A 17896-nucleotide genomic window follows, 5' to 3' on the forward strand; every position below is an offset into this window, starting at 1 on the left:
CCAGTCGCATACGATCTAGTTGCAGAAGTTAAAAAATTTAATTGTATTTTCAGCTCAAATCGAATCCGAATTTTCCACTTACGAAGACGATTGGAACTCAACGCAAGCTCAAGGTCTACTCTCCATTAGAAATGAATGACTTTCGGTCTGTCGCTTGTTGTATATCATGTGCAGTGGAAAGGCGGCTATCAGCATATATTTAAAAATACATATTCAAGCTAACGTTAAACAAATAAATAAACAAACTAACTAAATACCTAATTAGCTAACTAACAAGCTAACTTACTTAAATAAATGAAAACATTAAATATAAAGATTATTGTTTTGGACTTTTAAAGCAACAGGTTCATGACATTTTTAAAGTAGAGTAACTAATCACATTTTACAGTGCAGTTTTTTTTTCTTTTTTTTAAGAGAGACTTGAATGTGTTAGATTGCACATCGACTTTAATGTAAGACTATGGAGAATAATAAAACCATTTTTGCTTGTTACTTAACCAACTAAATTTGAATTTTAAAGTGACTAAATACACTGACCAAACATATGCAGACATACATAAGCCGCCTTTCCACTGCGCATGACAAATGAACACGATTGTCGGAATATGCCCCCTTGTGGCAGTTGCACAGATTTGTCTTGTAAAGATTTTGGAGGGAATGTGAAGACAACATTAAATATGTATGGCTCAGGGATGTTGTCAGTGATAGTGTATGGATGCGAAACAAAGCATAATGCCCAAATAGGAGCGCGGCTCTGGCCAACTGCCAAGTGAATGGACAGCAGCCCCGACAAACTCTCTGCCGGGGTTTAAATAAGGGCGCCGACCAGCATCGGGTGAAAATATGAAAAAATACCATTATTTTTTTACAAGTGAAACATGAGCACACATTGCTTTGCATCTTATAAACACAACCAAACCTTAAAAATACACCGTGGACCCCCGTGAGTAAACATGTTGCCTTAAAAGTAGTAAGTGAATGAACTATGTTCATAAATTTGAAAATTGTGAACTTAGTTGCAAATAAAAAAAAAAAAAAAAAAAAAAAAATATATATATATATATATATATATATATATATATATATATATATATATATATATATAAATCTCACTTTCTTTAAAAGCAACAAGTTTATTAACATTTTAAAGTAAAGTTACTAATTTCGTTTTTTTTTTTTTACATTTTTGAAACTTGCATTTATTTTTTCTTTTTGTCATAGAATTTTAATTTAAATCATGAAAATAAAAAGATAAAGAATGTATAATTTTTTTTTGTCTTAATTAACAATAAAAATCCAGGTAAATAATAATAATAAATAAATAATCACAGTAACTGGCTGAAATAATAATAACAAAATTTCCATTTTTCCCTAGGAACTATTCCTTCAAATGGACCTGACAGTACCACATTAGTCTCATTAGCTGGCAAAACCATAACCAAATTAGCTCAACATTTTTAATAAATGAATATGCAGTGGGTCTGGGATTTAGTGAATTTTATAAATGACAGACAGAGCAGGAACAGATTCCATGTCAACCTGCACATAAATCATTGTGATTATTTTACCATCAATAAACATGAATCAACCACTGACAGACATGGAATAAGTTTGCCCGGCGTTAATTCCAAACTTTTATTTTGAAAAAACGCTCACGTCAAGCATTTATACGAGTCACCTCCATTTCGCCCTTTGGAGAGTCTGCATGGATTTCCCATCACTGTATATCAGCAGCTCTGAGAGCAGAGGAGCAAACACACAGCAGCACTCAGAGATTATCTGCGTGTCTCCAGCGTCTCCTGCTCTGATTTATACCCAGCGCTCTCCTTTACTCATGCCAACCGCCACAGTGGGCTCGTTTTTCACACCCTCTGCTTGGCACATCTTTATTAGGAGCAGATTAGAATGTGGGCCAAAATAAGTACTGTCGTAGACCAGGTTTATGACATTTTAAATAACACAGAAAGCGGCAGGTCATAAATATGATTGGCTTTGACAGAATAATAAAATGTTTTCCATCTATATTTTTGGTGGACTTTGGATTTTGGTATGAAAATGCTGCAAAAAATACATTTGAATGCTCATCTTCACCCTGGCGAGGTGTGGAATATTTCTCTATGTGAATATGAAATTATTCATTGAATTTATATTTGGTGTGGCAAATAACTCATCTTGGTGACTGAAAGGGGACGAGGATATCACAGATGCAGAAAGCAATGAGAATCATAATTGGCTGATTGCTGAGAAAATGGGAAATTATCTCAGGTTTCCCCAGCAAAATACAGCATTTAATCTCATAAACTGGTTTATATTCGGCTATGGACACAACGGGCATTTTGAATATGAATGTGTCTGTTTTTTGTACTAACATACAGATTCTGGAATCGGTTAGAAGCACTGAAGCCGTTCTTCATATCCTCTTTCACAATCAAAAGTCTAACACGCCATGGTTTGGTTTTTAGAGTTTTCTTGTCTTTGTACTCACTACAGTCTGAAAGAGATTTCCATATGTCCATATGAAAAGAGTCTGATAGTGTTTAATGCCATGGTATTGATCTGAACAATTGCTTGTGTGGATTATCTTACTGGCCTGCTCTATTGGACGTTTAAAGCTATTGTTTGATGATTACTTTTGTACCACCTTTATAAAGGTAATAATCATGGCCATTGATGGTGAATGGACTTCGTCAACACAGACTAATTAGAAATATGTGCTTCAGCCTTCAATACATTTAAAATATTAATTTAGATATTTAATTGTGTCATGTGACACAGGGCCCTATCAAATACCCAGTACAATAGGTGCAAGATGCATTTGCTTCGATTTGTTGCTATTTTCAGACCAATGCAACCCTAATTTTCACATTTTGTGCCACGTTGTTTAAATAGCAAATCTATTTGTGCCACTTTGTGTACTCATGGGTGTTCCAGTCTATAAAGGAGATGTGTTAAGACACATTAATATTTTGAGGAACTGATTAGACTGACCACTGCCAACTGAAATCTGGCCTAAAGTCCTGCACAAAGCGTGTTAGTTATGCGCCTATGCAGGTCTAAAATGCATACACATTGCTTAATACACAAAGGATGTACAGCAATACACAAATGTCTTTACATATGAAAAAAAGATGTAAAGACTAAAATGTTACAGAAACCAATATTTTTTACATAAATATAAAAAAAAACACTACCTCTTCATGTCGTGGGGCTTATTTTAGCTTATTCATGACAATTTAAACTTGTATAAAGTTATTAGTATTAGCAGTAATATTTATTATATGCATATTTATATTTGTTTTAATAAAAACAAGTTTCGATTTGCCCACCTGTAGGGTTTTGGAGATCTTATGTGGCATAAGAATAGGACCTGTGTTTGGATATAAAGGTTTGTGCATCTTTTTGTTATTACTGTTCATTTATTCGTTTGCTGGAAATTAGAACTGAATTTAGAAATAGTTTTGAAAAATCTTTGCACTTCACAAATATGTAGGCTTGTGATGTCTTTAGTGGAGTGCGTACAACACTATTTCCTTATCCATGAAAGTAAAGGAGTAAAGTAGAGTAAAGGTTTAAAGTAAAGTAAAAAGGAAGTATAGAGGCCAATTGGAGGAGGTTCATTCTTTATCCTCGCACTGCAGATGGTCTGTTTATCTAGTTTTCCGCTAGTGAAGCGTTCCGTTTTGTAAATAGACATGAAAATCAACATGCAAATAAAACATGAAAATAGACACAAAACAAAACATGTAAATAGCAAATGTGTCATGGCGTGAGGCAACTGACTCTTAAAGGAAATGGCAGATGACACACTGATTGTTTTTTTTTTTGTTGTTGTTGTTTTGTTTACTTTTATCTTTATGAATTCCTTTTCCAAAGAGCACAATATATTGATCCTCTGAAGCACTTTTTGATTTTGGATTTAAACTTCAACATAAGTTTAAATCCAGCTTTTAGTTGGGGCACACTTTAGGGCAATATGACGGCAGAAGCATTTGTTCTTTTTCATACTAATAATATTTACAGAGACACAATATTGACAAATAAAGGATTATCTTCATGCAGTTGTTTTGCACAACATCAAAACAAAACAACACCTACAAAAATACTTAAAAGAGTATATTATTTTTAATTGAATAAGTTTGTTTCTGGTGTGGTCAGTGTTCTCGAAAGCTTACTTTTTATGGTGTTGTTTTTGTGATGCAGAGCTGGTTTATACTTCTGCATCAAGTGACCGGCATGACCCACGGTGCATGCCTTGCACATAGTCATGCATTTATATGTCTGCATGCTGTTTGTGCTGCTGTGCAATAACACTTCTGAAATGCTAGCTAACAGTAGGTTTATAGGTTCGTCTTTGTAGAGATTCTATACAGGTATTTAGTTTTTTTTTTTTCTGAATGCTACCTTAATGTACAACCGGCGGACGTGCAGCAACTTTATTTATAAGGTAAACACTAAACAAGTTTCCATCTGAAGCTCCTTCACAGGACTCAACACTTGTAAACAATCACTCCATGGGGCTAGCGGCTCTCAGCACCGCCCACACTCATAATCACTACCAAGCTGACCAATCACAGAGCTTGTGATGCGCATCATTGAGAGGTGTAGTTACGTTTTTGAGAGGTGCATGTCATCATCGTCAGCCACATCGAGGGCTTTGCAACCGTGCGAGGGCAGCGCTGGACCATACGTTTGTGCTTGACGCAGAAGTATAAATCATCCTTTACGTAAAACTTTGTAGTTGCAGTGCAATTTTCTCTGATGGGTGTTTTTGAATATGCTATTGGTTGGTTTTAGGGATGGTTTTGGGTCAGCAGATCGATGGGTTATCTTTACAACATGCTCAGCCTTCTCATAAACATGTATAAGAAGGAAGTGTATCTGAAACATACAACAAAACATACCTGGAGCTATGTATATGTTTTGCAAAAATCTAGGTGAAGGCACATATTTCCAGAGAGCCTTGGACTTTGTACATATACTATGAACACTGGAGGCTTGCTTCATGGCTGGTTATTAAAATTGACCACAGAGCAATGTATATTATTGCATTGTGTGTTTTGTCTGTTGCATTTGAACCCTCCACTTGAACTTTGCTTTTGCTGATTGTATATTGAACGGTCTGATGTTATACAAAGAGATTTTACATTGCATGATTGATGCTATAAATACTTCAATTATTCAATTATTTCTTGAAAACATTCCTAAAGTTATCTATTGTATTTGCTGTTGTTTGGCCATTTTTAATATAAGCTGAATTTCACAACACAAGCTCAGACTTCCTGCAAGCCAGGAATGCATTGTGTCATTTTATGCTCAAATATTGATACTTTTGTTGGAAAGGAGAAAACAGCCTAATCCATGTTTTAACAATGTGAGAATGTGTTTCCGTCAGAGTGTAATCTTCTCCCCTCCCTCTCTCACGCCCAGCCTGACAGTGACAGAAACTTAATATTGAACTCCTGGAAGATTAGCTTGTTTCTTCACTCTTCTCAAAGCTAAAAGAGTAATGCTTCATGGTGTTCGACAGATAAGCAAATCCGGTCAAATCCGTTCAATTTATTTTCAGTCTTAAGGTAATTACACATTATTTAAAGAACAAAGAATTTTGGGGGCAAATAAAAAATTAAGAATTGTTTTTGTTTTTGAATTTTTTTAAACACCATTCAGCCTGTGGATTAAATGTCATCTTGTAAATGATTTTCAATTTCTTGCACAGGCTGACTGTTTCTTATCATGACCTCATTTGGATATAACTTTGTTTTGCATGCATATTTATACAATCACCGGCCACTTTATTAAGCACACTTGTCCAACTGCTAGTTAATGCAAATTTCTAATCAGCCAATCACATGACAGCAACTCAATGCATTTAGGCAAGTAGACATGATCAGGATGATCTGCTGCAGATCAAACCGTGCATCAGAATGAGGAAGAAAGAGGATTTAAGTGACTTTAAACTGGCATGGTTGTGGTTGCCAGACAGGCTGTTCTGAGTATTTCAGAAACTGCTAATCTACTGGGATTTTTACGCACAACCATCACTAGGATTTACAGAGAATGATCAGGAAAAGAGAAAAATCCAGTGAGAGGCAGTTCTATGGGCGCAAACGACTTGTTGATGCCAGAGGTCAGAGGAGAAAGACCAGATTAGCTCGAGCTGATAGAAAGGCAACAGTAACTCAAATATCCACTCGTCACAACTGAGGTATGCAGAAGAGCATCACTGAACACACAACACAGCCAAACTTAAAGCGAATGGGTTACAGCAGCAGAAAACCACACCGAGTGCCACTCCTGTCAGCTAAGAACAGGAAACTGAGGCTACAATTCGCAGAGGCTCACCAAAATTGGACAATACAAGATTGGAAAAATGTTGCCTGATCTGATGAGTCTTAATTTCTGCTGCAACATTCGGATGGTAGGGTCAAAATTTGGCATCAACAACATGAAAGCATAGATTCATCCTGCCTTGTATCAGTGGGTCAGGCTGGTGGTGTAATGGTGTGGGGGATATTGTCTTGGAACACGTTTTGGCTCATTAGTACTAATGATTTTTATTTTGATAAAGGCAGTTCTGAAGGAAAAAGGGGGTCCAACCCTGTAGTAGTAAGGTGTACCTAATAAAGTGGCCGGTGAGTGTATATTTTATTTTAAAATTGCAGTCAAGGACCAGTTTGAGCTAAAATCACCCACAATGTTTTACTAAAGAATGGCTGTGGATAGTGTGAGTGACTATCCTTGATTGTGTATGATAAATAATTTAGGATCCTGAATGAAATCAGCTGAAGCCAGTGATTCACTAGATTCCACTTTTTTGACATGTAACTGAAAATGAAGGCTGAGATGTTTAAAACTAGTGTTTACCTGGAAATAAAGTTGTACAGCATCCACTTAAAAGCCTTTCGAAAAGAGTATCCACTCAAACGCCTGAAAAAAAACTTTACATATTCTTTGGGATTGAGTCATTTCCAATGAGCAACAGTCCATCATATTGAATGGACTATACGTTCATCTTTCATAGCTTCAATTCTGTTCATGTCAGATTAAATATTGTGCCTGCTCTGACTAAGTCTATGGCTTTCTTGCACTTCATGTTGAATAATAGCTGAGCACATTGCTGTAGAGGATGAGGACTGCATAGCTTTAGATGACAGGGCTCTTTGGAGCTGTTATTCGTCTGGCCTGCTGAAAATGAGCAGCTCTGCTGTGTATTGAGTTTTAGTGAGCTGTCTGCTGGCCTGCTGAGGCAAAGAGTGAAATCTGATTATTCTACCTTGACAAGGTAAAGGTCATTATGGACAGGCTTGTATTTTCACCCTTGAGCTTCAATAATAGTCTGTGAATTCACAAACCTGACTGCAGATAAGAAGAATATAGCATGTTTGTGTATGTGAAAGTCAATGAGTGTGACAAAATCTTAACTAAAATGTTACTAAAAATACAAACATAAAGTCATATTTAAGACTTCAATGTTTTTAAATGAATAAATAATAATTTGATATATTCACAATTAATGTCTGTAAATATAAACCTTTCATTTAAATCATTTTTAATCTATGACTCATCTAGATTTTTAAACTTCACTGTATAGATTAACATTTAAAGCATTCACTGTACAGGGTATGCAGTTCTTTTTTTTTTCCTTCATAGGGGTTTAGTGAGAGAGCTTACATCTCTGAATCGTTTGATTGTTAAGAACAGCAGCTCCAGCATTCTGAGTTAAGCTCACTCTGTCTGTTACCAAAGGCTCCATCCAAAAAAGAAAGAAACAAAGGCAAGGCAAGCGCATTTATATTACACATTTTATACACAATGGTAATTCAAAGTGCTTTAAATAAACAAGAGGATTAAAATAATCATAAAATAATCACAAAACGAGTAAGAAATTAAAACAACAAATAATTAAAATGATTAAACATGATTTGAATGTAATCTGAAAAAAAACTTTACTGTAGTGAAATTAACTTGTTTTATTGTTTATTAATGATTTAGATTTATAATAGACAGTTGACAATTTATTACATGCCCTTAAGTGTAATTGTTGTTTACAAATTTTATTTTTACTTAGATTGTTTTATTATATTATATTTGTAATTGTTTTTATTGTAATTTCTTTTTTAACTTCTACTTTTTATATTAATGTTATGTTCTGAGAGTAATCCAATTTTGATTCTCTGTATGTCCTGTACAAGTGGATGAATTGACAAAAAGGTGACTTTGACGTTTGATTTTGACATGAAATTCATATTATTTGAGTTTATTATAATTATTGTGCGAGTATTTACCTTTAAAACAGTAAGCTGATTTTAATTAAATAATAACTATTATAAGTAAACCATACACTTAAAAATATAGAACAAAATTAAGCACTGCCTTGGAAAGTTGTAAAGTAAAATGAAACTAATTAAAATACAATTCTGTAAATAAAACCAATACAAAAACTGTTACAAAGACTGAAACCTAAACAAAAGATGAATAATACCAATATTACACAAAGACTGATTGATACTGAGCATTAAAATCAAGAACAGATAATTAAACTATAAAAATGATTCAATTTCACACATTAAAGCCCCTGTAATTAAATCCCCCCTTACAGACAGCAGAATAAAATCACTGCTCTGGCAAACGTGACATGCCTTGGCAACTTCCAGACCACTTCCTCCAAATTGCCCAGCAGTCTGATGGTTATGCAGTCTTATGGCAGAAAACCCTTGCAGCTGCAGGGCAGGATGGTATTTTGGGCCTGTGACATTGTGAATGTTGGTTAGCATTCAGCTCTTTGCCTCGAGGCCTGCTCTGCCTATGCAAATCTGCTTAATCAATGCAGGATATTTACCGTAGCTCTGCTGAAAGATAACTGACAGCCTGGGTGAGGCTTTCCAGTGTCCTGCTGGGTACAGAAAGCAGGAGGAAACCACAGAGTGACAGAGCCGAAGAGGCCAGCATCGCAATTCAGGCGAATTTGGTTATTCCGGAAACCCTAAGGATGTTTATGAAAATGAAAGAGATGGTCTTTTTGGAGATGTGATTACACAGGGTCTAGTCAAAGCCTTCTAATATCAAAACCGCTCTGCATCAAAGAACAAACGGGGCGTAAAGGGATGAGGAGTAATTCAAAAAGCTGTCTTTCAAAGTGGAAGCTGAGAACAGTTTGGTCTAAATGTTTGGCATCGCTCATTGATGCAGACAACAAAGTAAACATCTTCATTGCTAATGTGCAAGCAAGATTCCATGTGAGGTAAATTATGTCTTTGAAAAGTCATGCTAAATATTTACTATGAATAGGTAGAGCTATTAACAGACAAGTTGGGTGAAGAACTGAATTCTGAAAATCTGATATTACAATTGATGTATTTTAATGATGTCCAAAGATGGGAAAAAGAGTTAGCATGCCCAGCGCATGGTTTAAAAGGGTTGTCGTCATTCTCTTAATATGTTTAAGTGTGTTTTGGGCTTTTAAAACACTATTAAGGTGCATTAAACCAGTCAGATGGCTGCCAGGTAGCCGTTTTTATATTAATGTAAACAAACATAATCGTTTAGATTTTAATCTCTTAATATTTTATATTTAAAGATAATTGTGTGCTGCTGTGCATCCATGTATGTGTAATAAGCAAATTGTATGCACATTTTAAACCAGCCTATCACTGACGTACACTTAAAATAACACACACATAGACAAACACACAGTTTGGTCTAAACTTTTGGCATCGCTCATTGATGCAGACAACAAAGTTAACATCTTTATTGCTCACGTGCAAGCAAGATTCCATGTGAGGTGAGTTACGCCCTTGAAAAGTCATGCTATATATTGACTATGAATTGGTGGAGCTATTAACACACAAATTGGGTGAAGAACTGATTTCTGAAAAGCTGATATCAAGTTTTGACATTGGATCTATTTTAATGATGTTCGAAGTTGGGGAAAAATGGTTGGCATGCCCAGCGCATGGTTTAAAAGGGTTGTCTTTATTTTACTAACATGTTTTGGGTGCATTTTGGGCATTTAAAACACTATTAAGGTGCATTAAACCAGTCTGATGGCTTCCAGGTAGCCGTTTTTATATTAATGCAAACAAACATAATTGTTTACATTTTAATATTTAATATTGAAAGATAATCGTGTGCTGCTGTTCATCCCTGTGTGTGTAATAAGCAACATGTATGCACATTTTAGTCCAGTCTATCACTAACGCACTCTTTAAATAACACGTACATACACAAACACACACAAAAAAATGTGTGATCTAAGTTTCCTCAAAATAGCAACAATGCTCCTTAACATACATCCTTTTCAAACCAGCAAGTTCATGGGTGCACAAATAGCTAAAATTGCATCTGCTATTTTAACAACGTGGCGTAGGATGTAAAAATGATACCTGCACCATAATGAAAGTAGCTAAAAACACTTGTGTCGCACCTGCTGCCACATTGTGTTTAGTGTATGAAATACAGCTGCGTGGAAAAATAAATGGATTCAATAGTCCATGCTGACAAGTAAGGGCACTAAAATGATCTTTACTTCATACAATTTTTTTTTTTGCCATTCATATCTCAAAATACAACAAGAATGTGGGCAATTAGATCTAAAACATGCTCATTTGGAAATCAGCCAAGATTTGTACACTCATTTTTAATATATTTTGCAAAATGACACGTCTTTAGGAGCTAAAAGGGGTCACACGGCAAACTCACTGCACTTTTCTTCACATTAAATTACTGTGCAGACAGTCTTGAATAAATTAGTGACTAAATAGGACGTATTTTTCGTTAAGTATAAACATTTCTGAGGTGTAAAAGCTTAATAGTCTCAGTGGTTGATGAAAAGCTTCACAAATTTAGTGCAGCTGACCCGTGGACCTGTCAAATTACCTATTTCTATTGATTCATTTCATTCCATTTGGCTTGTCTCGCAGGGTGATTTAATTGAGGTCATAGAGCAGCTTGTGAACAATATAGGACATTTCATTAATAACACTGAAAGAAGTGTGGTTTGAACACATGAACAGACTTAAATACATTAACACTGAAAGCCTGTTATCAAGTAATGTGCTGTTCAGCAAAACCTGCCATTTCAAATGCTGAATGTTTCTCTTTATCTTTGCTCAGTGCTGAACTGTTAAAAACTGTCAAAATGTGTCACATCTTAAAATTCAGAGAGGGGAAGATAGTGCTCTCATACACACAACTAGTTTCAAAAGGTTCAATAGTTAAAAAAAATCAGATATTTCTTTCAGAAGCCCATATTTACAAAATCTGCAAAAGTCGAAGTACACATAGCAGCGGATCAGTGCATCCTCTGCCAAAACCTGTGCATGTAAATCCTGTAGATATAGGAGCAAGCGTGTGATTTACGGTCCAAACAGAAGGCAGATCATTCATTTCACAGGAGCCCCTCAGTCCTAATCGATTATAAAGCACCAAGGAAAGTGCTGACACTGGAATAATTTTTGAGATTTAGGAAGTTCCCCGTCATGTTTTTATGGCTCTTTTTGATTTGAGACGTAGGTTTGGTCAATTTGTTTGATGCAGAGATTAAGCGTGAATCACTGGGAACCAAACTACTAAAAGTCTGATGTAATAAACAGAGAAAACAAAAGAAATTCTGATGTCTTAATCAGTGGCAACAAAACTAAATGTATAATAACCATAAACAGAAATAATTAATATAAAAAACGATAGATTTTGATGTCACTATTAGAGAACAATAAATGGGAACATAACTAATTCAGCTGTTGTATTCAGAGAAAACATACAAAAAAAAAATTCAAAATGATTGAAAAAATAACTGACGTAGAAACTGAGCAGAAATTGATCCGTTGTCAGAACAGAAAAACAAAACTTTTGACAGAATGGAACAAAATCTGATTTTGGAAAAGCCCAAAATATATCAGAACAGAACAAAATCTGATTTCCTAACATAACTAAATATTACAAACAGAACTAAATCGAATGCCAAAACAGAACTAAATTTAATATTATAATCAGTGTGAACAGAACTATATCTGATGTCAGAACAGAACAGATTTTGCTAAAACAGAGCTAAATTGGACCTTAAAACAAAATTAAATAGGATGTTGTAATCAGTGGGAACACATTCCAATCTGATGTCAGAAAAGAACTAATACTAATGTTGTAATCAGCGGGAACAGAACTAAATCTGATGTCAGAGCAGAACTAAATCTACTGTTGTGACCAGTGGGAACAGAAATAAATTTGATATTTGAACAGAACTTAATCTGATATTGTAATCAGAGGGAAAAGATCTAAATTTGATATCAAAACAAAACAAAATCTAATATAATAATTAATAGGAATAATACTAAATCTAATGTCAGAACAGAACTAAATCTAATGTCATAATCAGTAGGAATAAAACTAAATCTGATGTCAGAACAAAACTAAATCTAATGTCATAATCAGTGGGAACAGAACTAAATCTAATGTCAGAACAGAACTAAATCTGATGTCATAATCACTGGGAACAGAACTAAATTTTTGATGTCAGAACCATAAAGAACTAAATCTAATCTTATAATCAGTGGGAACAAAACTAAATCTGATATTGTAATCAGTGGGAACAAAGCTAATTCTGATATAAGAACAAAACTAATTCCTCTGTCAAAAAAAAAAAAAAAAAACTAAACCTGATTTTGAAATAATTGAGAAAATAACTTATAGTGATACACTGACATTCACTCATTGATTCTCAGACTCATTGCTTATGATCATAGTTAACCGTGATGTCAAATTACTGAACCGATACAGACTTTGCATGTAACAAAAAAAGTTTCTAAATGTATATTTTTAATAATAAGTGTAACTGTTTGGTTTTAAATGGATAGTTCTTTCAAAAATGAGAATTTACTCATATGATTCCAAGAGCTCTTTTTCTTTTGTTAAAGACAAAGGAGATATTTTGAAGAATGTTGGAAACAGGTAGCCATCCACATTAGGAAAAATATATAAATCAATGGCTGCCAGTTTTCCAACATTCTTTCAAATTCCTTCTTTTGAGCTTAACAGAATAATAAAATAAAAAAAAAGTTTGGAAAATAGAAGTGAGTTAACGATGACTTACTTTTGATTTGATTACTTTAGATTTGAGGGTGAACTGTCCCTTCAACATTTGTTATAACATGCTGATATAAACGACATGATCACAGCTCATACTTTGAGCGTGCAAGGAGCACATTGGTGGCTAATTGAATGGATGAGACAGTTTGATTTAGCTAAGCAAACAGGTCTAATTAAATGAACTTTTCAATTAAATCATTTACTGCTGTAAGGCAGAGCAAAGCGGTAAATCAGAAATAGCTTGTATGGCAGCGTATATCCTTTCCAAATCACACTCTTGATTTGCTCGTGGGAGGTGAGGAGTTTTTCACCTACACAGGAAATACTGCAAACATCTGTCACTGTAGCTTGACAAAAAATGTGTCTTGTTTTAGGTTTGCAAACAAACACGTTTAAAGAGAAACAAAGCACATGAAATTGATTAAAAGTGATAATAAAACCATTTACGACATTATGTTTTGCATGAACATACTACAGATAAACTTATCAAACTTATAACATAGCCAAGGTGAAAACTAGGTACTACTCTAATGCTACCCCTGAACCTAACCTTTACCAATATATAGTTACCTTATACACTCAGGTCACTTTATTAGATGCATCTGTCCAACTGCTTGTTAACAAATTTCTAATCAGCCAATCACATGGAAGCAACTCAATGCATTTAGGCATGTAGACACGATCAAGACAATCTGCTGCAGTTCAAACTGAGCATCAGAATGGAGAAAAAAGGGCATTTTAGTGATTTTGAACGTGTCATGGTTGTTGGAGCCAGGTGGGCTGGTCTAAGTATTTTAGAAACTGCTGATCTTCCGGGATTTTCTCGCACAACCATCTCTAGGGTTTACAGAGAATGGTTTGAAAAAGAGAAACAATCCAGTGAGTGGCAGCTCTGTGGGCGCAATTGCCTTGTTGTTGCCAGAAGTCAGAGAAAAAAAGGCCAGACTAGTTTGAGCTGATAGAAAGGCAACAGTAACTCAAATATCCACTAGTTACAACCAAGGTATGCAGAAGATCATCATTGAACACACAACACGTCCAACCTTGAGGCGGATGGGCTACAGTAGCAGAAGACCAAACCAGGTGTCAGGAAACTGAGGCTATAATTTGCACAGGCTCACTAAAATTGGACAAAAGAGGATTGGAAAAGCATTGCCTGGTCTGATGAGTCTCAGAAGGGTCAGAAGCTTTCAACGACATGAAATCCTGCCTTGTATCAACGGTTCAGGCTGCTGCTGGTGGTGGTGTAATGGTGTAGGGGATATTGTTGCTGACCATGTCCATCGCTTTTTGACTGCAGTGAACCCATCTTCTGATGGCTACTTCCAGCAGGATAGCACGCCATGTCATAAAGCGCAAATCATCTCAGACTGGTGTCTTGAAGATGAAAATGAGTTCAGTGTACTCAAATGGCCTCCACAGTCACCAGAATCAATCTAATAGAGTACCTTTGGGATGTGGTGGAACGGGAGATTCGCCTCATGGATGCGCAGCTGATAAATCTGCAGCAACTGCGTGATGCTTTCATGTTAATATGGACCGAAATCTCTGAGGAATATTAGTACCTTGCTGAATCTATGCCACTACAGATTAAGGCAGTTCTGAAGGCAAAAGGGGGTCCAACCCAGTACTAGTAAGGTGTACCTAATAAAGTGGCCGCTGAGTGTATAATCCTAATACTTTCTTATGTAAGTGCATATGAGCTACACATACACTGAAAATTCTATTTTACATAAATGTAGAATGCTTTCCAAACCTTTGAGCAGCACAACTGTTTTAACATTGATAGTGATAATAATAATAAGTGTTTCTTGAGCATCGAATTAGCAAAGTAGAATGACTTCTGAAAGATGATGTGATCTATGATTAAACTCAGCAATTCAAAGCAATCTAGACAAGCCTGTATCTCCTGCCTCTTTAGGAGGTGTTCAGCAGTTATTAAGATAACAGTTCCACTTACCACGCAATTAAGATAAAAGCAAATATCTAGGTAGTCTTTTTAGTCATCACAAACCCCAAATGATTCTTTGTCACTTCAAAAAAGCAGGCAGACAAAAGCAGACGTTAAAACAAAAGTTTGCTGACTCTGGCCTTCAGATAATCATCTCCTTTCATCTCTCCTGTGGGTTTCTCTGGCCTTGATGCTATCGTGTCTATCTCCACTTTGGCAGTACAAGGAGTGAACAGCTTGTATTACAAACTGAATCAATAAGAAAGGAGAAGATCAGTTTCACAATGATCCAGAGAGTTCTACCTCTCTGATGACAGCCATCTGACATCTTATCGCACATTGTGTATTCTCCAAGAAAAAGGTCTGAGTGATAACAGGGGCGTATCTTCAGTATAGGATAAAAGGACAGTAGTTCAGTCCTAAGACAAACAGCTGATCTTCTACTGAAGAATCAAGTACTTTAGCAGTTAATCAATTTGAGGGTCATAAAACCTTTATAATCATAGCATGACACTTATAATGAATATGAATGAGCATTTACGAATGTGTATGACAACTATCATTAAGTGTATTTTGCTCAGTTGAGATTTTAAATGCAATGATAGTTCAAGATGTCTTTGTCAAGATAACTTGACAAACAACTACTTAACTTGTCATTAGCTAAGTTTCCATCCACCTATTTTTATGAGCATTTTGGACTTGCACATAAATAAAATCGGCTGATGGGTATGCCACGATGTGCACACATTTTGAAAATGCGCATAAAAAGGATGCACATAACCGAGTAGGATAAACTTTTTATTCAATAAGAAAAAATGTGCATGGAAACACTTTTACAAAACAAATTCCAGTATGCTCATTATAAAAAGGTCATGCGATTTTGTCATGAGAAATCATGTGATGGTAAAAATGTGTGTGAATAAACAAACCAGCAGGTTGAACACATTGTAAAACATCTAAAATGTTATTTTGGTCATTCTAAAACGCCACAACTGTTTCAATATCAGTGTTATTATTTTATTAATTACCTCCAGAACTGTCAAGAGCATCTGTGCTCTGTGTCTCATGGCTTCAAACAACACCAATCGTTGACTTTTAGACTCGTTGGACGGAAATGCTGCTTTATTCACGTCTTTTATGCGATATACCTGTTTTGTGCATAAATTGAATTTACATTATTTGGATGGAAACGTAGCTACTCTCTTAGCATGACAACTTGACATAAACAAATACATAACTTGTCATTGTCTTTGTCATGACAACTTGACATTACCAAGACAGCAAAACTTGTCATAAATCTGTCATAAACATTATTGTGATGAGGCCATTATAACTGTATCATAATTTTTTTTAAAAGTGTCATTAATATTTTTCTTGAATTGAATTTGTCATTAAAATGTCACTAAATGTAAATAAATATTAACAATTCTGTTAATATAAATATTAAAAACACTGTTAATATTTATTTATTAACATGTCTATAATTATTTGAATATTAACACTATATTAATAAGAAATTACAATGACAAATTCAGTTTTATCTACTAAAAAAAGGTGATCAGAAAAGTATTCATGACCTCATGACAATCATGTTTATGAAAGATTTATGACAAGGTACAGTATGCTGTCTAGACAACATCAAGTTGTGATCAAGTTGTCAATTTCTGATGAGTTTATGTCAAGTTGGCAAAGACATCTAATAAAAACTATTTTTTACATTTAAACTGACATAACGAATGTAATGACATTTAGTGAGTTTTCATAAGCATGCAATCTAATCCATATTTAAGACTTGTGTCATTCACTGACTATAAAGGTGTCATGAGAGTCCTATGAACACTCAAAAATGTATATAAATATATGACTATTGACACTATTAATGAGATATTATAGTGACAAATTCAGTTTGTTCCACTAAAAAAGGTGATCAGAAAAATATTATAAAATAAAAACAATCATGTTTATGTAAGATGTATGACAAGGTGCAGTTGAAGTCAGAATTATTACCCCCCCCCCCTCTTCTGGAGAAAGACATTTGTTTTATTTCGGCTAGAATAAAAAAGCGTTTTTTATTTTTTTAAAAATCATTTTAGGGACAAATTCATGATTAGTTTATGTCAAATTAACATAAAGACATCTAAAAAACTCATCTTTACATTTAAATTGACATAACTAATCGAATGACTTCACGCTATGACTATAAAGGTGTCATAAAAACTATAGATTACACAAAACATGACATTCGTATAGTTTTCTATGGCGAAAAGTGTAACTATAAATATGGCGAAAGAAGCCCCGCCTACTAGTACAGGAGTCAGTCGTCGATTGATATAGACTGACGTTTCTCCTGGAGAGAAGCTTTGACCAGGTGTGTGTTTTTATGAAAGTTTAGCGGTCAACATACACACTGGTCATTTAATCACCCACAAACTTGTAAACAAAAGGTTTTGTTAGATTCAAACGTTTAGAAACAAAACCCAATTTTGGCCCAACAAAACATATATTTTTGAATCACTATCATTGTTGTGCAGTCACATTTCACCACTTGGGGTTTTTACCCCCACCTACTAAATATTTAAAGGACTGTACTATATTTCGGGGTTACTTTCTGTTTTCTCTCAGCGTGCGGTTCAGAGTAACACACATGCTAATGATTTCTGGGGCTGATTTATACGTTGAAATATATATATCCATAATTACTAAATTTTAACTAAAGCTATATTTTTGTAAATATTCAAGGGTCATTTGATTATAATCAGCTCTTCATGGCTTACACGTTATGCTGGTGGTGTAAATCTGATCATTTTGCTAATATTTGATTCAAATGGTGTCATTAATATTTTCTTAATATGCAGATTAAGAATT

At 34.8% G+C, this 17896-nt stretch overlaps 2 protein-coding genes across 29 annotated transcripts in view; both read right to left on the reverse strand.

Moving 5' to 3' along the window:
- The window catches only part of hmbox1a (homeobox containing 1a), a 664927-nt gene that overhangs the window by 631518 nt on the left and 15513 nt on the right, over nt 1-17896 (reverse strand). The window lies entirely within an intron of this gene.
- Nucleotides 1-17896, reverse strand: part of nrxn3a (neurexin 3a) — a 546850-nt gene that overhangs the window by 21649 nt on the left and 507305 nt on the right. The window lies entirely within an intron of this gene.

Source organism: Danio rerio, chromosome 17 (assembly GCF_052040795.2).
Source record: "Danio rerio strain M-AB ecotype USA chromosome 17, GRCz13ab, whole genome shotgun sequence".
Classification (NCBI taxonomy): Eukaryota; Metazoa; Chordata; class Actinopteri; order Cypriniformes; family Danionidae; genus Danio; species Danio rerio.